Source organism: Chiroxiphia lanceolata, chromosome 10 (assembly GCF_009829145.1).
Source record: "Chiroxiphia lanceolata isolate bChiLan1 chromosome 10, bChiLan1.pri, whole genome shotgun sequence".
NCBI classification, from domain to species: Eukaryota; Metazoa; Chordata; class Aves; order Passeriformes; family Pipridae; genus Chiroxiphia; species Chiroxiphia lanceolata.
Window position 1 is genome coordinate 22,241,905 of NC_045646.1, and position 23,874 is coordinate 22,265,778.

At 46.0% G+C, this 23,874-nt stretch overlaps 1 protein-coding gene across 4 annotated transcripts in view; it reads right to left on the minus strand.

Annotated features, from left to right (window-relative positions):
* The window catches only part of MAP3K13 (mitogen-activated protein kinase kinase kinase 13), a 71,645-nt gene extending 49,445 nt beyond the window's left edge, over positions 1-22,200 (minus strand). For 3 of the 4 annotated variants that reach the window (XM_032697742.1, XM_032697740.1, XM_032697744.1), the window contains exons 1-2: positions 22,135-22,200; positions 13,526-13,640 (exon numbers count right to left, since the gene is read on the minus strand). The gene's annotated coding sequence lies outside the window, so the exon portion shown is untranslated. Of the gene's footprint in view, positions 1-13,525; positions 13,641-15,800; positions 15,996-22,134 lie in introns of those variants that run through there. The other variant, XM_032697741.1, reaches the window with a different exon arrangement.
* Positions 22,201-23,874: the final 1,674 nt, after the last annotated feature.

Sequence of the window (23,874 nt, forward strand, 5' to 3'; positions counted from 1 at the left end):
CCAGCAGGCAGGAGCATCTCAGGGGCCCTCCAAGAGCCCACTGCCAGCTGGGCCAGGGCCAGAGACCTGGAGCAGGGAGGGGATGCTGAGCCAGCCCAACTTGACTGCAAGGTGCACACTGGCCACTTAGATACTGTGTGAAAACAGCAAGCAGCTTCTGTACTGCGTTTATTACAGTAAGAGCTAGAATAAGGCCATTCCAGCTGATTGAAATTGGAGGAATTCAGTTATTTCTGGAGTACTGGACCTTTGTTCTACTCATTTTGCAGAGGGAACATTTTGAGCTGTGAGCAAGGGAGCTCCAAGGAGTGATGCTCTGAGGGCTTGTCAATCATGAAGGAATGGCTTGGAAAACTGGGCAAGTAAAAGTAGCTCTGGCCACAGCTCTGTGTGAACATACTCTTCTTGGTTTAGCATTTGGCTGCAAACCCCCTCCTTTCCTCAGGCCCCCTCTGCCTGTGTATCCTGTGCAACATCCAGTCTGGTCTGTTAGGAGGATCCCTTCCCTCTGGGTTCCTGCACCACCTTTGTGTGATGGTGTCTGAGGTGTTCAGATAAATTAGGTGATATGACTAATACCTGCCATCTGCTCTTTGTTACCTTCTCTCTCCTCTCCTCCTGAAGAGGAGTCAGCAGTGAAGTGCTTGTTCTACTCGATCTATTTTAGGAGCGTGGGCTTTCAGCATCCATGCAGCACTGCTTTAAGCTAGAGAAGTTACATCAAAGAAGTAGACCATGCTCTGGCAGAGAAGACTGAGCATTAGGCCCCATAAAAGTCTCTGAATAGGCTCAGAAACAACTGCTTTCTGCAGAAATTATCTTCACTCCAGTGTGCCCAAGAAGCAGAACTCTCGCCCAGGTTTTACTCTAGGCCTCAGGCCACAGAGGAGCAGATAAGATCCAGGTCTTGGAAGGTATCCAACTGCTCTCAGTGGAGACCAAGTCAGCCAACACAGCCTAGAGCATCAGTAGGACACGTGCTGCAGCACTGGGACACCTGGTTTGAGGAGTAAGGAGCTCCTACCCAGTCACACCACCTTGGAATAGACCTCGGAGAAGAGAAACGGTACCAATAACTGAGGGCAGGTCTCTGCCCACCTGACTGGGGTGAAACCTTCCAACTCACAGGGAATATAAAGCATTACTTACACCAACAGCTGCTCCCCATATGCTACAGTCAAGATAAAAACGAACTGGACAAACAAAGATGGGCTGGAAGGGAGAGAAGCCAATGAAGGATAATTTAATTTCACTGTATTTCTAGCAGGAGCTGTGTCAAACACAAAGCAAAAAAAAATCATCACAGTGTAGGAGGCTGAAAGATGGAGCAGTGAGGAGTCTCTGGCCCCATAAATGTTTAATTTGAGCAAAGCAGCAGATTAGTAGTAAGCACAGTTCTGCTGCTGCTGCTGAACTGCACACGCCTGCTTTGATTTCTAAATGACACAGAGTGAAAACGTAAGTATAAATATAAAATAGGAGAAAAAGAGCAGGGAGTTTTTTATACCTGGCATTACAGATGCAATGTGCACAAGCCAGCAACCTGCCCATCCCTCCCTCCACTCCTGCACAGAGCAGCAGCATAAGGGTGAGCAGACTATGGAGCATTCCCAGACCTTGATTTCACAGCTTTGACAGTCCAACACAGCACTGGGGATAACAGGGTCCAACACAGCACTGGGGATAACACGGTCCAACACAGCACTGGGGATAACAGGGTCCAACACAGCACTGGGGATAACACGGTCCAACACAGCACTGGGGATAACACGGTCCAACACAGCACTGGGGATAACACGGTCCAACACAGCACTGGGGATAACAGGGTCCAACACAGCACTGGGGATAACCCCACGTGAGGGAACAGCAAGGGCTGCAGATCTCTGACGCTGCCTGCTAAGGAAACTGTGAAACTGGAGAACCACAGAACGAAGATGTACGTGGAAACCCTGGAGAAATGGATCCCCAGAGCTCTTGAAGCAGAAAAAGGACCCATCTGGAACTGCTCCTCTTGCAACACTGCCCCTAAAAGAAGGGCTGATTTTCTCTCTGTGCTGTTCCCCTTGTAAATAAAACCCATCAGTAAGGATCACTCTCTCCCCATCATTTCCTTTAGTTATTCCCATCCCACTTTAAAGAGTAAGCTCAGAGGGGTTCAATGAATCTGTGAGGGAAGAAAAGTTGATAATTGGTGTTTCTTCCTGCCTAAAATGGAAGAAGATTGAAAGAGAAATTAATGCATTCCATGACCTTTATGAGATTTCCATCTCCATTTTTCTCCCCTTTCCTGCTCTTTACATCCCTCAAACTGCCACCTGATCCCCATCATCTGCTTCTTTCCCCTCCACCTTCAGAGAGGAGCCTATTTCCTTTCTTTATATATATAAATATATATATACTTCACTCTCTTTCCTGCTTCCATATCCACTTGCTGAAACTCATACAACTCCTCTGTTGTCTCCACCAGCATATCTAGTCTTCTTCCCAGCCTGCAATCCTAAAATGTGGCTTCCCTAAAATCAAGCACAAAGGTTCAATTAGACACAGATTCTACCCCAGCAGCACAACTGTTTTATTGGAATTATGTCACTTATCCCAAAGCCAGCTCTCCCTGAGTACTGAATGGACAAGCATGGAATAAGAGCAGGAAAGCCCTTGGCCTGGCCTTCCTCACTCCCAGTAGAACCTCATCCAGCTGAACACCTTGGTAAATAGGAAATAGCACATGACAAGTGCTACAGAGCTCCTGAAATCTGTCCAGCCTCTGGAAAACCTCCACACAACAAATGTAGGTCATCCATGAGTATAGGTTTTCTTTTTTAAAAGTGTTAACAGATTTAAGAACACATACACCAGTATTCTCATGTTTTGCACTCTCCTCAAGGCTGGGAGGGCATTTGTGACTGTGACCATGAGATGCAATTCCAACAAGTAGTTTTCTTCTCTGAGTAGTAAAAAAAAAAAAAAAATTAAGAAGAAACAGAAACCACAGCAAAGACTCAATTAACCTACAAGGACACAACTACATGTTGCAAGCACAGACACAGCAGAAGCCTCTTTTTCACTGCAATTTGCTGCTGGGAACAAACTTGCAAAGCCAGGACAGCACCTTGGGCTCTTCCACATACACCTGACACGGGAAGGTATCGCCTCTCATAAAGCAGGATCTCAATTCTCCCTGCTGGCTGCTCTGAATTTTCAGCTTCCCAAAAGCTGATGTCCTGGCATTTCTCCTTGCAGAGCAGTGACCTTTGCAGGCCTCTGGAGAAAGAAGCCAAATCCAGCATTAAAAAGATACAGATGACAACAAAAATGCTGGTGTGCCCTGCTACTCAAATGACAGAAAACATTAAATATTTACACTGACACATTATGATATGATTCTACTGTAACTGCAATCTCCCGTGACACAACCATGCTATTTTTCCTGATGAAAAACCTCTCTCTTACTCTGAATATACAAGATAGATGGCAGTGAGTAAGTGAAACAGCCCCATTTCTTATCAAACACTGGCTGGTGACCTCATACTCATCCCAAGGCTGCAGAAGGAAGAAATCTCCGAGGAAGCAGCTCATGGACAGACTCACAAAACACCTCCAGAAGACTCAACCATAGTAATGCTTTGTGCCAGGGGGGTCTCTCCTTACCAGGGCCACAGTGATATGGTCACCCCCCAGACCAGGACCCTCTGTCTCAGAAGAAAGCACAGATACATTCAATAGCTTTAGTCATTGCCATGCAAAACCTTCTGCAGCGTTTCAAGGGCAACCAGTGAAGCTTCCAGCCACCTCTAGAGCTGTATTTTACACCTTCTCACTGGAGAGCCAAAATTCTGTTCTTTCAGGGCAGAGCCAGCTGTAAATATTGGCTGGAAACATTTATTCCCACTGGGGACAGGCACCTGTCTGTAATTGCTGGCAGCAGTTTGGGGCCAGGGGAGTCTCTCTTGTGCCAAACAGCAGACAAAACAAACCAAACAAAAAAATGATGGCACCTTGCACATACAGCAATACCTGATCCCACAGAGCATCAGCAGGGCCACAGCATATGTGTTCAGGCTGAAGAAAATAGGCTGAAAATGAAAAAAATTTACAACAGCTCTACTAAACTTAACTATTAAAGCTGCTTAAAAGCAAAATGACTGATGAGGTGCTCTGTCCTTTATGCTGCACATTGAAGGGTGAGGAAATACCACCTAAGAGTATGTGACCAGAACACCAGAAGAGGATCACAGGCCTGCAGACCTGCATGGGCACAGTGGTCCAAGATTTTTCCATCAGTTTTACAACACCAATATAGTTCACTCCATAAATACAATCCCAGCTCACTAGAAATGCATTTCTGACTGAGCACAGTAAATAAAACATGCACCATGAACAGAAAACATAGGTTAATCGATGTTCTGTGCGTTTGTGTGAAGTTCAGCCACATCAATACAGACTGTCAGATATTTTTCTCCATTTTCTTCAACCAGAAGGTGTTCAGGAATTCAATTAAGTTTTTCATAAGAAATTCTTTACAGAGGCTGATCAATAAACTAAGGCTTGGGGGAAAAAAAAAGACAATTATTGAAGTTTTACTGTGGGACAATATTTTCTACTCCTAGCAGGTGTCTGTGCAAGCTGGGCTGCAAACCTGAAGGTCAAAGTTATGTGCTGACATGCATTTGTTGACTGACACCAGGAAGACCAAGAAAATAGTAAAAGGAGCATCCAGAAAGGAGGCAGAAAGACAACTTGGTACATGTTGTGAAGACTATAGCAGGTTTCTGCAGGAGGAAAGTTCTGACTGGGATATAAATATGAACTAATCCCTGAGAAACTGCCCAGTTCATCTGCTCAGGACCTGCCAGCCATTCTGTAGGAAGGTAAAATGAATTTATAACCTGGTAAACTTAAGGCTAAAGAGATGGAGAGAAGTAGCAGGTGGCCTTTGATATCAAGGTCTTTGCTGTTGCAGCTTCAGTACATATTCTCTTGCTCCAGGCAGTCACTTGATTTCACACAGTTCCCAGAAAGACCAAATTGTACTTCAGAGGCTGAACAAAGCTCAGGAAACATTTTCTCTCAAAAAACATCTTGGGAACATGAAGCAATCAGAATGATGTGGCTTTTTGCTTCTGCCAAGAGCCCAAGGTAACAAAGGTAATCAAGAGAAAGGCACAAAATAAGAGTCTGACTGTAGATGATCAGTGTCTAACACAGGTAGGATTTTTCTAGGTTGGATTTTGTGAATATAATCATCTGAGACAACATAAAGGACAATTTCCTTTGGCACATGAGAAGAGCTTGCTGAGAAGAAAAGTACACTTAATGCTCCCTTTGCCTCCCCTTTGGGTTTGCCTTGTATCCTCCTCTGTGTCACAAACAGGTTGATCACACTTCTTCCTTCCCATGTGCTCTGTGGGGAGGCATCAGACACAGGCTCATTGCTCTCAATAGTTCAAAAGCCAATGTGTTGAACAGATAATGAATCCCAGCTACACAGGGACATCTGTACTTTTATCTGACAACCATCAAAACTAACTCTGATGCTGAAAAATACAGACCAGGGAGAGCAAGAGAAGGGATCGTATTTTTACCCAAGTGTGAGAACAGTTCTCCTGCTCCAGACAGATCATCAGTTCAGAAGGAGGGAACAGGCAGTAAAAGTCTGTTCCCTAGGACTTGGAATACCTTCTGCAAGCCTAAACACATTGGTCCATCTTCTTGTGCTGCTGAGAGCATGACTGGTCATCCCAAAGATGGTTGAAGGGTAGGACAGGGAGCTGCTCAGGACTATTGCATTCAAAACTCACTTGGCAAAGGAATGGAATGAGGTATGGTGGTTTCTGAAACCAGGCTGCTGATAAAAGAATAAAGATACAGCACTATCAGAAATGACTCCTGCAGATCAATCCTCCAGCACAATGCTGAGTTTGCTCCTTGCAAAGAAGAGAAGAGCAGAATCTCTTCCCTTTAGCAAAGAACTCATTTCTTCTAACAGGTAGTTTATTGATTGTTGCCTTGGACTAGAAGGCTAACAGCCAAAAATATAACAGTAACTGGTCGTGCTGCTGGGCAAACAGCCTTCACACATGCAGCTGCATATGGGACTGTTGTGTAACACCACAACACCCTTCCACTCCTCCCAGTTGTCTTGTTACACTTGCACTTCAAAAAGAGACCAGAAATTCTGCTTACTGGTAATTCCCAGTAAACCACCACAGGATGTTGCAGTGGGAAAGTTAAAGATCCCTTCACACAAGCCCTCCTTGCAACATCCTGGTCCCCGAATATGCTGCTCAGAAATGTTACTCCTACTGCAGTGTCACAATTAGATATCTCGAGACATGACAAGAGGAAAACATAATATCCTTGGGAAAGAAGGTGAAAAAGGTACATTAAACAAGTAGTTGATGTCACTCCTCCAAACTTCAGCCAGACAGTGGAAGGGGTTTACCAGAGCTGCTGTGCTGTCTGTGCTCCAGCACAGGGGAAGTAAAGCCATGGGGTGAGGGTAGGCCTCCTGTGCAGCCAGTGCAGCACAGTTTGGTGGTACTGGGCTGGAGAGAAACAGCTCCTGATGGCTCAACCATTACCCTTGAGAGCAAAGAAGCCTCTCCTGACAAACATGCAGGTCAAGGACAATCCCATATTCCTCTGACCTGCGCATCAAATATTCACAGTTTGCCCCCTCCCCCCCTTTTTTTAAATGAAAAATCATTCCTAATCCACTTACATGCAACATCAGTCTGTTTGCACTGGTTACTGCTACTCACCCTTCTTCTTTTCCAACTTCTGGTCCTCTCCCCTCTCACCAGCAAGACAGAGCTGACACGTCCCTCACCCCTTCTTCCTCTCTTGTTGAAACCTTATTTCCACTGCTCTAATAGTTCTTGACTTAACTGGGACAAGGAAAATTATTCTGGGCTTCTCTGTCCTAGCAGTTAGTCTATTCTGTATTAACCATCCAGAGCACTGCAAAATCATACTGGAGCCCCAGGCAACCATTCTAACGCTTCCTTAATTCATGCTTTAATCAAATTGCCCATTTTTACTGGACATGTCTATAGCCATATATATATATATATATATATATATATGAACTTTTTGTATAAAAATCCTTCAGTGATAATAAAATTCAGAAAAGCTCATTTAACAGCATTCGTTCCAAGAGATCCAAATAAGCTACATTTCTGTCTAACCCTAAAACAGACTTATTTCTTAGGCAAGATAGTTTTCTTCCCCTCATTCTTCTAAGAAATATGCAGAAACATTTATAATACTCAAGAAGAGAACACTTAGTAAATATCACACACTAATAAAATGCAGAATTGTCTCCACAAGTTTAGGCATGGAGCTGAAAAGCTTGGCTTTCAAAAGCTGGCTACACAAACACTCCCTCAGCCTGTTTTAACCCAAACTATCACACCCAGCCACCAAAACCAAAGGGGACGAATTTTTACACTCATCTCAAACTCTGACCTTGCCTTTGTATTGTCTGATGTCCAATATAAATACCACTGCACCATTAAATTTTTTAAAGGATCCAAAGTGTTTCTGTATTGTGAGAAAACAAATCCCTCGAATTTTTCAGAGGGCACTTCCCAGAGATTGGTCATCATTTTAACTGCAAAAGACAGCATGCTACATGAATGTACAAGGAATTTGTAGAGGAGAAGCACATCCAGAAAAGCCTTTGCTTTGTGTCACAACACCCGTTTTGAAACTCTTCTATCAGCTGAAAATCAGGGCTGGTTTCGATTTCCTGGAGTCTATGCCTGAAAAAAACCAACCACTATTCAAGTTCACCACCAAGTTATGCTGCCCAGGTTCTCAGTGTAAAATACTCCCCCATCCACGAGCAAGGAACGAAGCACCAGCTCATTTTGCAGCCTCCTCTTTGCCCATCCTGACTCTGGAAACACAGAGCTGGCTGAGGGCCGGTATCAGCACAGGGCAGAAAAAATAAATATACCAGTGTAATCACTTTGAAGATAAGTCAGCCAGTGCAAGCACAGCTGTCTAGGAAATAAAAGCAGAGAAGCAGGAATGCACCAAGTAGGGGTTTTGTCGGACCTGGAATTACCTGGGCTGAGATACAGTACCCTCTGCTATTGCTGCAACATTTGGTCACGTAAAACATTCAGTTTTCCCGTTCTTACCTGCCCTCTGGGGAGAGAACAAAACCCATTTAAGAGCACACAGCTCAGCTCTTCAAATATAACAGGAAAAATACAAAGTAGCAGCACACACACTGTTAGGGTTTGGGTGGTAAACTATGAGTAAACTGTGAGTAAACTCAGCTTTTCCTTCCTAAGTGATGGCTGCAATGGACAATGCAAGCATAAGGAATGATAGGACAAGGCAGAACAGTTTTAAACTAGAGGAGGAAAGATTTAGAGTAAATATTGGGAAGGAATCCTTCCCTATGAGGGTGGTAAGGCCCTGGCAGAGGTTGCCCAGAGAAGCTGTGGCTGCCCCATCCCTGGAAGTGTCCAAGGCCAGGTTGGACAGGGCTTGGAGCAACCTGGGTTGGTGGAAGGTGTCCCTGCCCATGGCAGGGGGTGGAATGAGATGGGCTTTAAGGTCCCTTCCAATCCAAACCATTCTGTGACTCTATGAAACCCTCCAGGTTACTGTAAGCCTTTTTTTTTCACAGATATATATCACTGCCAGGGGTGTGCCCAAGCCCTCAGTGCCCCTGATTTCAGCCAGCCCTGTTCAGATTCAGCCCAGGTGATGTTCTGGCAGTGCCAGGGGAAGGGCAGGACACAGCTCACCCAAGGCATGGCACCCACTCAGAGCCACCACCCCAAAACCTCTGTGACAAAGCGCTCTAAAGGTGGAACAAAAACTTGGGAAGTGGATGAAATAGCAGCTGAGATTGCCTGCACTTGCCTTCACAGGCTGGGACTTTCATTGGAGTGCATTAATAACAATTTTAGAAAGACCAGTATCGACTTCATTTATTTTTACAAAGCCTCTCTCTGCCCTCATCTTCACTGACTACAAGTGTCAGAGAAAGGTCAAAACAGCTTAATTTTCTTCTGCACTGGACAAAAAGGCATGAAGAACAGGCAGTAAATTTAGCTTATTTCATTTACACTCTGGCTTAAGGAAGGAGAGAAGGAATTTATTATCATCGAATTGACCCCAGCACAACCTGGCTGCTTTTATCAAGGTTCTGTAAATTAAAAAGAGAAAACCAGAGATTAAACTTGAGATTAAAAAAGATGCATCAACTCAGAGTGGTTAGATTTCAAGGAAAAATAAATTGTGGTAACAGACATCAGAACACAGAACTGAGCAGCTTTCCAAACACAGTTATTCGAAATAACAGGCTCAGGCACCAGAGAAAGGAGACCAATTCAAGTGGTAAATGAATTAAGTATAAGTTGATCGTGGTCCTTTATCAGAAAAATTAAACTTCTCCTTTACTTGGGAGCGCTGAGCAAATGTTATTTTAATAGAGATGTAAGTCTGTTTCAAGATGTCAAGTGCAATGTGCTTGAGAAACAATATCTTAATTGATAAGGCAACATGTAGAGAGGCAATGCCACCTGGCAAAGCTACAGTTAACTGATTGCTGCACCCATATCATACCAATCAGTATCTAAAAGTTATACATGATCAGAACTTAATCAAACACAATATTTAAATGTAGGAAAAATACACCATGTGAAAATATAACTGTTTTACTCTGCCAGCTGGAAAAACCACCACGGGAATCTGAAGCGATACCTCCTTTTCCCTCCAATGTGGATTTTACAGTTTATTCCCTTAACTAAATGTCAGCTCTGCTTAGCAAAAATTATTTTCTTAATAGCAGATCTTAATACAAGAAAAACATGCAGTGGCTTTTAGTCTGGACACTTACTCTCTAACAAAACTGGACTGCAGGTTCCTCCTGGCACAGCAAGGTCCCAGAGCAGGAATTCCTCAAGTTTTGTTCATAGTAAGTTAATTACAGTGCAGTGGGTGAAGAGCTCACCTCGGGCTGATGCTGATTGTACACTGTGCCATTAAGGGGATCCTATCAGGCCACAGTGCTAATATTTCACATCCAGATGAAGCAAAACAAATGGTTCCCAACACAGCAACTGAAACATCCCAAAATGTCCACATATATCCAGCAGCCAAGCTGTCAAATCCACTGCTGGAACACTGGATATAAATTCAATGTGGGGATGAATCTGATGGATCTTCCCCCAGGAATTTGTGCCTCAGGCTGCTCGCACTGCCTGTACCACAGCTGAGTTGCATCTATTAGGCTTTCAGTCACACCATGGAACCCTCAGGACCTCAGAGAGAATCCCAGGATTAGCTGGACTTCAAGTGTCTCTAGAGGTGGCTGGGAGAGCTTCCCTTGGCAGAAAGGGCTAAGCAAAGCCCTGAAGACAGTATCAGTAAAAGCAAAGGTGTAATTAAAAGTTGGTGCAGTTCTGCCCCACAGCCCTAGTCTCCAGTGGCCTGGACAGCTCCCCCAAAATGGTCCCAGAAACCCAGCACTTGAAGTGTTCCCTGTCCCAGAGAAAATAAGGATGGCAACCTATTCTGGGTGGGAGCATCATTCAATTTGTGAGTCTTTGCCCAAGGTTCAAACTGTCCATATTTGGTCCAGATTCAGGTTAAATTGCTGGCACATTTTTCTCCTAATGAGGTGAGAATTTTATCCAGAAACACTGAGACATTTTCAAATCCCATAAAGCCACAAGTGACAACATATCAGGGGCAGACAAGCAAGGGAAAGAAGCCACCAGGGACATCTACACCTACCCAGGGTCTTCCATATAGGACAGAAGACTGATTCAGTCTAATCCACATAAAAAATGGACACAAATGCAGACTGTGGGCAAAACCAAGTGGTTATCCAAAACTGGAATGCATGCACACTGGAAGCCAGTCCTATGGTATGTAGGTGGGCCAGTGGATAACATGCCTTATTCCCTCCCTAGCAGAGTTTCCCAGTGAGCACAAACTCTAGAAGGCCCCTGTCCCCTCATGGAAGCTTCAGATCTGCTCAAGGAGACACCACCATACCATCATATGTTGCCCAGAGAGGCTGTGGCTGCCCCATCCCTGGAAGTGTTCAAGGCCAGGCTGGATGGGGCTTGGAGCAACCTGGGCTAATGAGTGGCATCCCTGTTCGTGGCAAGGGGTTGGAGCTGGATGAGCTTTAAGGCCCCTTCCAACCCAAACTGTGATCACTCCTGAGCCACCCCCAGCTGCAGCAGCTGCTGGGGCACAGGGTTCTGAGCCCTGCCTGCAGCACCCAGCTGTGCTGACAGCCAGCCCAGCAGGAAGGAACTGCTGAGAGCTGCAGCTCCTGCCAGCCCTGGGCAGTTCGTGCTCCAGAGCTCCCACGGGACCCGGGCAGGCCCCTCCTGCCCTGCCCTGCCTTGCCAGGGGGATGCAGCAGGAGCAGGCACCAGACCCAGCTCCCAGGGCCATCTGGCAAACCACAATGCTGCCTCTGATCACGAGCCAAGAATCGGAACCAACTGTTTTACTGGAAATATCTCCAAATATTTGCCAGCTCCCACTGAAAATCCACGCTGGAACAAGGCTGGAACAGCTCCTGGCTCCAAAGCAGGTGCCTCTCTCCAGCTGCACACCATGAGAAGCCCCTGTGCTGACAAAATCTGCTGGGCCGTGATAGCAGCTACGAAAACAGCGAGTAAACAACACACAAGAAACAGGCACAAGCACTCAGAGCAGTATCAGGAATACCAGCACTGCCTGATATTTACTTAGTGACTCACAGAGAGGAGGATCCACTCCTTCAGGCTTATGAGAACAGGTAACAGAAGAGTGGATGAAGTCACTGGGAGCTCAGCTCCTCCTGACCTCGGAGAACAAAGAAGCCTTATAGCAGCAAAAAATATCCTCTTTTCACTCTTCCCTTCTCTCTCTCTCTCTCTCCACCCTGCTGCCCAATCTTTCTCCACAGATTAAAGTGGCACTTTTCACAGGCTGGGAAAGGAGAAGAAAGAGGAAGAGAGCAAAAGGAAGAGGAGATATTTCTGTTCATCCACACAACAGAAAAATACAAACTCTACCAGAATAAATATTTCCAGGTGAGATTCCCTAGTTTTCCAGATTCTTTAGGCCAGAGGTTCACTGATAACATCTGAAGAGGACACTTGGAAAACAACACTCAATACAAGAGAGCATTTTAGAACTTGCTAACACCTTTTACTTTGGGGCTTTCAGTTTTCCATCCTTTTATGCAGAGCTGTGCAGATTATACCAGACACCAAAGAGCACCAGTTATTGTGAACAGTATTTCCCTCTCCAGCCACAAGCTGTTTCTTCCTCGTGTAGTAAAGTCCTCTAACACTGCATCTCCTCACCCCTCTGTCAAGTCCTACACTCCTGAGAGGCTCTCAGTGCTACCAAATATACAGATATTTAAGAAACTCACATAACTAGTGAGAGACACAGCTGCAAATCTGCAAAACCACAGGGAAAAAAGTTCAGGCTGAATTTCTGCCAGGCCTTTTTCCTCACCCAGAAAAGCATTTATGCACAAAAGGCCTGTGACACCAATGCTGAACATTTTAGGGCAATTCCTGTGCAGACAGAATGACAACTGACAGCCACCCACGTTTTACCACTTACTCTCCACTATTATCTCTGAGTCTACAGCTACTACTTGGTTCATACCAAAACATCAATAAAGTAACCAACAGAAAAGCAAATTTATTAGCCTAATTAAAAAATCAGAATTAAAACTGCTAAGCAGGCAAACTTAGGCTTACACGGCTTCCTTTTATACATTATTTATTAAAGTGAGAGTAAAGTCTAAACCAAGATATTTTAAACCTTAAATGTCTCAGAAACCCTGGTTTTATTTCAATGTTGAGTGCAGGACTTACGTAACATTTCCCATTTTGATTTCTGTTATTAAAGGATTTTAAAACAAAACTGCACGGTCACTGCCTACAGCCCTAAGGGGCTGAGTACAAAAATAACATAAAAGATAGCACAACCTCTACAAAATACAATTTTGATTTAATTTCATTCAAGCATTATGTTCCTTACTTTGGGGAAATTACTTTATCATCTTTGATAACAAGCACTCTTCTTCAGCTCTTCTGAACACTGAAAACATCATCTGAGGTACAACTGGAACGGCACTTGAAAATGCCTTGTGTAATTTAATACATTCACCAAACTAAAGTTTGCCTTACAAACTTTCTCATCCTGCAAATAAAGCACCTGCATTTTCTCCACTCACCAAAAAATACCCATGTTCCCAATGGCTCACCTCTTTTACTAAGCACTCCAGTTTTTTCAAGGGTTTCCAAATTCACAGTAATAATAATTCATTGGTATGGTGGAAAATATTCCCTACTTCCTCCATACTTCTCCCAGTAATAAAATACATCTTCTCACAAGCACATTTCCATGGGCTGTGCCAGCCCAGAGAGGCAGTGTCAGGCTAAGCTGAAACGAGGATGGATCTGTCTTTGGGAATACTGATGGTCAAGGCCCAAGACATCACACAGCTCATCTGTCACATACAAAACCTACTCACCTTCAAGACACGTTATTTTCCTGGAGAAAAGTGTGAGTAGGCTCATTTTGGAAGATGTAATGGTCCATCAGTTTTTGTCCTTAAGTCTCTTTGCTCTTCCTCCCAAACTGGTGCTCTGGAGATATAAAAAGAACATCAATTTAAGGTATGGCTCAGATAAACGTTAGATTTTTCCTGTTTTTTACCAGGCCCACTGAAAGGTCACCTGAAACCCATCTGATGGGTCCAGCCACTGAATTACTGCTGTCTTATCTCAGAGAAGGCTGTAAGGAATTATTTCCTGCTACCCTCACAGCTCACACATCTGCCATCTACATTACAGTAGCATATTGAGAATTCATCCTGAAGGTTGGGAATGGGCAGGGGACTTAATAAAAGTCATTCTGGTGCCAGAACTGAGAATTACACTGTGCTATCAGAAGTCCCTTTTCACCTTGCCTGCTACATTTGACATACTGACATATTAACTACACTTAGGTTTATCTCAAAAGCCCAAACATGAACTTCTTGCTGAATTTTGCCTTGATGATTGATTACCTTCCTTAACCTCAGAGACACTTGGTTCCAACTGTGCAGCACAGCCAGGGCACTTCTTACCTTGCCTGGGATTAGGAAGAGTTTGATATAAATTTGGAAAAAAAAAAAAAAAAAGGCAAAGCAAGAGCACTGGGAGTGTATAAGAGCAAATGCCACATTAGAAGCAATTTCCCTGGCAGTCCCATTTTGCAGCCAAAATAATTAGATCACTAGCAAGAAACATCCCGAGTAGATCAATGGTGCGTTACGAGATTAACCAAGGTCATGTTCTCTTACATCTGGCTTTTTAAAAAGATTCCTCCCCCAAAAACTTAACCCTAGGGCTCCATCCAAATTAAGAATTCACTGTTGATGCACATCAATACAAACCAAATCAAAGCATTCCATAGCCTGTCAAGTGCTGACTGCCCAAGGAAAAGCCACATGTCTTCTAAGCGAGGGAAATCTGCATTTGAGAGCCACCTAGACTCTGTGACTGCTGCTGCTGGGTGTTCAGAGATAACTGCCAACTCATTAAAATCCAGCATTAAAAGTTTATTAAATATGCAAACATTAATGGAATTGGACTAGCAGCTACTCAGGCAGATAAAATTTCAACCCAGCACATCCTGCAGTTCCCGTTATCAATGCTGCGTCCTTTTGGAAGCGTCTCTGAAAAGAGTCACAAAGCTGCTCAAGGCTCCAACTCCTTCAGATTACTCAGGTCACACTCTCAAGGTCCCCACTAGCCAGGAAAATACACCTCCTTCCCAATAATTACAGCTTGGTATTATTAATTACCGTCCATTTCCACTTTCACACTTCACTGCTTGAGATGCAAAGTGCCCCCAAGAACCTTTTCCCCCTTCAAGAATATCCACAGGGCAAGTCCTACAACCCTCTGCAGGCATGGAGGTCTTGCATATATCCCAAACTCAGTCCTTTCAATTTGCTGTTAGAGTTTGAAAGAACTACAAAAAGAGGAGTAGAGTGTCAAACAGACAATACACATTAAAGTGCTTAAAGGCACCTCTCTTGAACGTCAGGTAACTTCACACATGCACAGCGTGTGTGCAGAGCTCTGCTTGGAGCTCCCTCAAAACAAGTGTCAGAGTTCTCCCTGCAAGCAGCAATCTCAGTACATTTTGCCCCACAAAGTGCAGTTTCATTCCTGGATGACTCTGCAAAGGCCCTGTGCTCGGTGAGTGTCTCAACAAACCTCCAGGTTTTTGCAGTAGAGTGACATCAGACTTGGAAGTGTTCTTCACTAATGCTATCAGCATAATCTGAGCTAGCCCAGGGAAAAGGAGGACAAGGAATATCTCTCATCACACAGAGCATAAACAAGCTCCTAAGAGTCTCTAATGTACCTCCAAGTCACTCTGGCAATAGCCTTGCTCTCTCAGTAGTAGCTTCAAAGAATGACTGGATGATTTAATCCTCCAATTATGGAGGGGGAAAGTCCTCTCTCAACATACAATTGTGGTCTAGCACCTCTGTCCTGGAGATGTGAGGTTTCAGCAAAAAGATTGGAATGAAATCTTAGGGAGCAACTTGGAAATAGCATGACTTAGCAGGGAAAAAGGGAAATGAAGGAGTATGAAGTCCTGTCACCTCCAAAGAAAACACTGAGCTCCTTGAGCACAAAGAGGTTGAGCAGGTTCTTTATTACCACCTTTCCTGGTACACACTGGAGAAGAGAGGGCTCTTGTAATTGTCAAGAACTTCCCAGCACCAGTCCATGAGACACAACACAAACCTGAAGTCAGGGTTTTCTTTCAGACCTGCAACCATATGGACCTCTCGAAATAGAAGGTTCAAGGATGCCTTGGCCAGGAGGGAATCAACAAAATCCCCCATCAATCATCTGATGCAACACCAGGTGTCACGTGTGGTAAAACCTTGAGCAGCCTGCAGTCTGAGCTCAGACATACAACAGCCTCCCACTCCACAAACCAGGATGCCTGGGCTCAGATTTACACTTTTCGAAAGAGAACCGATACTTCCTGTTGGAAAAGAAGGCAAAGAGACTTCACAGCAACCTGGGTTCTGAAGATGGCACTGCCCAAATCTCACACCTGGATTCTGGGGAATGATCTTGGCTGCTTCAGGGTGTTCAGAACCCCCAGGAAAGCAGCCAGCTCACAGTGCTGGTCCCCAGATCAGCTATTCCCTAACAAAGCAAAGGAAAACCCAGATAAATCCTTTCATCTCTTAAGACATGTCATGATGACTTTCTGTTGCAGGTTGTATATTCTGGCCCCAGACACAGGGGGAAAAGTGACTGTGCAAACATTCCCTAAGGCTCCAAGTGCTAGAAGGCTTCTATCCAGGTCTGCCCTCAGTGGTCAGCCTACTGAGCTCCTCAACTTGACTGCACTAAACAGAGCCTATCAACAGCTTGGATCATTTCTCCCCAGAGAGCTCCTGCCCCCAGGAACAGGCAATGGATGACTGAACACAAAAATAATACCTGTATAATTTCAGCCAGCACCTTTCTCTGCCCATCAGGCTGCAGGAGGAGTCTCTAGCCAGGAGAACACCCCAAATCAATGAAGCAGCACCAGTATTTCCTCCCCCTAGAGACAGGAAAGTACATCCAAACCACAGGACATTGCACCTCGAGGAATATAAATAACCCATTAAAGGAGTGCTCTGTTTCTAAGGGAACCAGGAAGGTCACAGTACTCTGTGTCAGGTGTATGACATACTGACTGCACCCAGGAAAAAAGGAGTCCTTCCAGCAATCCTACCACTAAAGCAACCTTTAAACACACTCATTCCCAAAGGAGTGTCCTAATGCCACTGAGCAACATGGTGAACTTGAGGTTGTTACAAGGAAAAACAGGTAGAGAACAAATGATTCTATGAAAACTAAGGCATCCCTGAGGCTCAGACACCACCAGCAAGAGACCTCAGCACCGTTTCCTCCACCAGCACTGAGGTGCTGGGCTGGGTTGAGGTCTGACTTCCCCAGAATCCACCAGCACTGGATACACAGCATGAGTGGGAAACTCCTCCCTGAGGGACACCTGAGCAGTGCAGAAACAGGGAAGGATTAAACGGAGAGGAAATTTCATCCCCTTTAGCACTGAGCCATCCTGCCACAGACCAAAGGCCACAGCTGTAGTGGCCACAGCACCAGGCACCCTGCAGGAGAGTGACAGTGCATCCTGACAAGACAGGCTGGCATTGTGATCCAGAGATGTGGATGCTGGGGATGTTGACCTTTATCCAGGAGTCACAGGGCAAATCTGTTGAGCCAAGATAGGAGCAGCTACAACTTACAAGTCTCTGAAATGTGCACAAGGTGTTTCCTGGCAACAATAACAAACTAAGAGAGCAAAATGAATGTTTTCTCAGCAGTTTGCTTTCGGGTGACCTCACTAACACCCCCTTGGGATCCCCTCTGACAGAACCACCACCACCAGCTGACCCAGCACAGTGACACCAAAGCTGACTCTGCTCAGCTGCAAGGCTGAATACCCTGACCACCTTCTCCCCGAGGGAACCCCAAAAATAGCTTTGCTAACTCAAGGCAGCCTATGCCTGAATAAACCACAGGCAGGGGGCCTCTGTTCACAGCTCCCACCACAGCAGTTCCCTTGCTCTGTAGATGGATGCAGGGAGAAATGTAGGCCACACATGTAGAGAAAAAGAGTTATCCAGAGTTCAAAGATGCCAGAGATCCCATTGTCAGAGTCAGGAAGTGAATGCCCATTAAAACAGCCTGCAAGTGCTGGGGTACAGCTCAACACGAGCCAAAAGGAAAAACACTTCATCAGAAAGTGAAAAAGTTGTGGTGTTTATCCCAACTTAATTGCCTGATGAATCACTAAAGAAGAATCTTTGTGATGTAACTATTCAGACTTAGACAAAGAACTCTTGTAATTAGCCCTCAAGTAATCCTCTGGCCACCATCTGGAGCTCAGCCTAAATCTTGACCTCAGTCACACCAAGCAGCCACACATCTGTGACACACACCTGAAAGTGAGTCACACCACAACACAGCACTCACAAAGCGGAAAAATTACAGGAATGCTAAAAACTTGAGCCACTTTTTCCTCTACGAGTTCTTCAATTCACACCCATCACACTTAAGGAAAGGGTTTCAAAGATAAGAAGTTAAAAACAGGATTCATCAACCCAATCCTGAATCAAAAACAAAAGGTTTCTTCCATCGAAACCTCAGTTCATAGCAAACAAAGTTGACACATGACATACCCAACCTTCTTCCAGTAACACAGGAGAAAAATCTTCCTAGAACCAGATTCTGACAGGAAAAAGAAGACTTCAAGATATAAAATAACTTATTCCCCCACATAAAAACAGTTCAAAATATTTTTACTATTAAAGGATGCAGAAATTCCTTTGCCTAAAGCACAATAGATTACTTTTTGTTTGTTTGTTTGTTACCAACCTTCTGATTAGTTTGAAATTCCTGTTCCCTACAAGCAAATAAGAAAGTCTATAAAATGCCTCCCATGCACAAAGCCTCTTAGCTGGAAAAAAAAAAAAAGTTTTTTTGAATATATGGCTCTGTGTTGCTCCCCACAGCAAAGCAGTCAAAAATGCTACACACCACACCCTGAACAAAATTTATCTGCTCAGTTCCAGAGGGATTCTATTTGCAATGAAGTTCAGCGAGCAGATTTCAGGCCTTTGCAAGAAAGCTTACAGCAGCAAGGAGAGAGGGATGGAGCACGCTGGAAATGCTGAAACAGTTATGCTTAGTTCATATCTGAAAGCAAATCTCTGCAAGAACGAGAAATGTTTATTTTTTTTCAGGGGATCACGTGTCCATAAGGCACAAAGAGCCTTCTGTGGTGGGAGGCACAGTCCCAGAGCAGAGACCTCCTGCCAGCTGGGCTCCTGGCACACACCACTCCTGCCAGCCAGAGGCACCAGGATGAATAAGGGCAAGATTAGAAAGGACCACCAGGCGTGGCACCGACAATGAGACCCCAAATTCTAGTTATTTCAGTACAGAGAGACAGACAAGGACTGTCCCCACAGCCAGGTACAAACATGGTTATCCACTCATCTCATCCAGCAGAGACTCCCAACCCTGGGAGCCTCTTCTGGGACCATTCCCCACATCCAGACTGGCTCCAGTTTGGTAGAGGGCGATGTTAAGTGATTATATTTGCCACAATACCTTTCTCCTAGCTGCAATTTCAGCAAGGATTACCCAAGACCAAAGTCCTACACAGCAAGTCAATATTTAACTGGAGCGCTGCACTGCTGAGACCCACCTGGAATATTGGATATAGGAGCTTATTAAAGCTTACACTGCCATTTCTACCCAAAAAAATTATAAAAGCAAGTTATCTTCTCCATCACAAGTTATGAAGATAAATTCTATAGAGACAGCAGTTAGATTCAGCTTTAATAATTCTAATAAGGGACCTAAAAGAAAATATTTCCATGAAATGAGCCTAAACAATGGCACTTGTAAACTGCAGAGTAGATTCAAGGCAGGGTCAGGAGCCCCACTGCAAAAAGCATTTAAAAGTAAACCACACCAAGGTCTGGAAATTCAGCACTTGCTCCAGAAGCAGTATTTTAACAGTGCAATTAAGTCATCAAACTATATCACGAAGGCTTATATAAAACTCTTGGACACTACCAGGAGAAGCATTTATTCTCCACAAAATACCTGAGTAAAATCTGTGAGCTGCTGTACCAACACAGACTTTAAAATAACACAATAAACAGTGATGTTTTTTCAGTTAATTATTCTTAGCCTTGGTGAAGGTAGCCAAATTGTTTATATTCAACAAACATTTCTCTGCATGCATCTGATGTAATTTTTGCCAGTAGTCTCATCTTTTATCATCTTTTTGGACAGAGATCTTTCTGATGTGAGAAACAGCTGTTAAAATACAGTTCAGACCAAAACCGAGCAACTGAGAGCAATTTCTTGTTTCCTACATCTGTTTCAATTCTTCATCCACCTGTTCTCTGTGTCTAAATGTGATTTCTTTATTTATTGTTAGAGCTCCCATCTCTATATGTCGCAAATACTGGTTTTGTTCTCTAAACACGAGCATCTGTTTTAGCAGTGATTCCAGCGGAGTTACTGGTGATCACCACCACAGGTAAAATGATAAAAATTCTCCAGTTCCACATTTCTAATGCTTCAAAGGTACCAGTTTGGTCACCACCCAAAGGTGAATTTTTTAAGGAAACAGAAGTATTTCTACAGTGAAAAAGTGGAGGGAGGGGGCTGAGGGTATGGGCCACTTTAGGAAATAGGGAGACAGACAGTAGTGCACAGCTCTCATCCAAAAAACTCCGAAATAAAACAACAAAGTAACACCACCAAAGAGCCAAACCACAAACACCAGGCCTGTCCAGGGAAGTGCAGCCTCAGGAAACACTTTCAGGAGCAGCTTAAGTGATTTTGATCCCTGAACTGCCTGATGGGCAGACGTGCTGGATGCACCAGCCCAGGAACAGACGCAGCTCCACAGATTCCATTTCCATATGGTGCTAATTGAGAGGTGAATCCAGCCCACCACACAACCACTTACTCCTGTCCATGAGAACTAAGGAAAATAGACAAGCAGAGGGCTGGAAAAGAGGTGCACAGGGCCCCACTTTTCCAGAGTAATATAATATTAAACCTGCTCCTGAAATTCTACACTTCCTGATACATATAGTTACCATGAAAAATGCAAGTTTTCACAGCTCTAATGCCTCCTTGGAAAATCAAATCAGGACTCAAATCCATCCCGGAGTGAATGCAGAAAGTATTTACCTTGATTTTTTTGCTCTGCTTTGAGAATGAGATCAGTATGTTAAGATCATTCTATCTCTGAACTAGTAAAACTACAGGATAAAAGAACAACAACTGCAAGCAAGGCCTCAGCAGTTTCCAGCAGCAAAACCCCCACAAAGCTCAAATAAGAAAGGAGGCAGGTTTTTATCTGTTTTCTCAGAAGGTCTTATTTTCTTTGCACTGAGCCACCTCCATCCACTTAGCAAAAATAAGGTAGAGGTATGAGATTCTGCCCTGAGAAGTGCCCTTCCCTACAAGAAGGCTGCCATAGAATCATGGAATTGTTTGGGTTGGAATGGACCTTAAAGATCATCCAGTCCCACCCCCTGCCATGAGCAGGGACACCTGCCACTGTCCCAGGTTGCTCCAAGCCCTGTCCAACCTGGCCTGGGACATTTCCAGGGATGGGGCAGCCACAGCTTCTCTGGGCAACCTGTGCCAGGGCCTCCCCACCCTCCCAGGAAAGAATTGCCCCCTAAAATCCAATCTAAATCTTCTCTGTCAGTTTGAAGCCATTCCCCCTTTCCTGTTACTCCAGCCACTGCCTTTCCTCACCTATTCAAGCGCTGCACTTCTCTGGGCTAAACCAGATACTCCAAGTGAAACATCGCTAAATCCATCCCTTCCACCCTCCCAAACTGCTGCCAGGTGAGAGGAGCATCAAAATTCCTACACTTGTTATTATTTTACCGAGCAGGGCACAAAGCCATAGAAGCCCGCACTAATTTTTATTGTTGCCAACAGCCCCCGGGCCGTTCTGCTCAGACGGGATTAGGACAGCACAGGTTTATCTCCGCCGGGATCTGCTCCAGGTTCCGCCTGGAGATTGACTCCGACGCTTCCTCCTGCCCGCACAGCGGAGATAACGCGACTGTTCACCCGCCTCGAAAGAGGCATCACCCGCACCTCGGCGGTGCCACGGGAGCAACTCCGGCTGCTCTTTAAAATGAGGGAAAAGTCCTTTTTTTACGTATCTAACACACAAGCGAGAGAGCCCCGCGCCTGAAAGCAGGAGCGGGCAATTCCCGGCTCAGCCAGGGTAATGGAGAGGACGCACCGGGGAGAGCACAGCGCCCTGAGCGCCGCGGTAACCGAGCACCCCGATACCCTGGGCACCCCGATACCCCGAGCACCCCGATACCCCGAGCACCCCGATAACTCTGAGCATCCCAATACCCGGGCACTTCAATACCTGAGCATCGCATTAACCGAGCACCCCCGTAACCCAGGCACGCCGACACCCCTGAGCACCGCAGTACCCGGAGCGCCGCGCTAACCGAGCACCCCCGGCTCCCCGTACCCCGCTCACCCCCGTTAGCCGCGTCCCCGCCGGCGCGGCCGCTCCGCCCCGCGCGCTCCCGCACACGTCACCTCCGGCACCGCGCCGGCTGCGGGCGGCCTTTAAACGCGGTGGGCGGGGCCTGAGTGAGGAGCCTGGGCGTGGTCTGAACCAGCGCGGGCGGGGCTGAATGGGGTGCGGGCGTGGTCTGAGGCGGCGTGGGCGGGGTCTGATGGTGTGGGCGGGGTCTAAGGGGAGTGGGCGGGGTTTGAAGGGATAAGGGCTAGGTCTGAGTGAGGAGTGGGCGGGGTCTGAGTTGCCATGGGCGAGGTCTGAATATAGAGCGCAGGCGGAGTCTGAGGGGGCGTGGGCGTCGTCTGAGATACGTGGGCGTGGTCTGGCGGGGCGTGGGCGGGGTCTGAGAGAGCGCGGGAGAGTTCTGAGGGGGCGCGGGGGGTCTGAGGGGACGCGGAGTGGTCTGAGGGGACGCGGGCACGCTCTGAAGCAGAGCGGGCGAGGTGTGAAGGGAGAGGGCGGGCGGAGTTTGAGGGGCCGGGCTCTGAGGAGGGGCGTGGGCGAGGTCTGAGATGGTGAGTGGGCGGGATCTACTGTGGAGTGGGCGTGGTCTGATGGGCGCTGCTTTGGGCGGGGCCTGACGGGCGATGGGCGGGGTCTGAGGGAGCTGGGGTTGTGGGCTGAGGGGCGGTGGGCGGGGCCTGTGGGAGCGCGCGCGGGCGGTGTTTGGGCGGGAACTCGTGAGGGGCCGGTCCCGGTCGGGTCCCCCCGTCTCCAAGGACTCAGTGACAGCAGCCCCGACAGTCTGAGATTACCGGCCAGGACGCTGGGGATGAGTTAAAACACCGCCTCCCGGGCCAAACTGAATATTAAGACGCGAAGCTTTGACAGATGCTTTTAACATTGTACTTTACCGCTGGACACAGAAGAGTTTCTTCAGTGCTACATCGACGACTCTGGAACGGAGAGCAGAAAGATTTATTGATTACATGTATCTTTTTATCGCCCTCATTGACATTGTTACCATCTCCTCCAAGAAACGTCCCTCCACAGTGACTTGTTTCGCTTTTATTCCTTGTATGAACATTTATGTTGCACCTCGGTCTTCTGTATCCCTCGGCTTGTGTTCTTCGTTCCTGACTCCTCGCGGTATTCCAGAGGGTTGGATAGCCCCGTGGCGATGCCAGAGCAGCACAACAGCACCTTGAGCCACACGTGAATGCTGTGAGTGAGGGACCGTCCCCGTGTTCTTTGTCCTGGGGTGTTTCCATGCCTCCCGTAGTGTTTCGCCTTGCTCCTAGGGACACCCACACTGTTTGGGAATGGGATACTTGGAGCACTAGGAAAGCTTTCTGAAATTGCTCTGCATTTCCCTGTTTCCTGCCAGTCACTTTGGCGGTGGGATAGGGAAAATGGAGTAAATTAAAAGGGCAAAGGTGAACACTGACATCCACGTTACCATTTACAGGGATGACAGCAAGCATCCTTTGCTGGCTTGGGCCTTTTTTGGATAAAGTGCTGCATTGCTTTTGGTGATATTATCCACTGTAAAGCAGCACCTCTGGTATGAACACACACACACACACAGAGAAATAAAAAAGGCAGCAGCACCTGTATGGCAGCACTATTTTAAAGAATCCTGGATCACACTCCCCACTTTCATTTCTCCCCCAGTGGGAGCTGTGACAGCCACGCCCATCACACTGTGATTTGCACACCAAAACACAAGGGAGGTTTGCTGCAGGTCACTGGTAG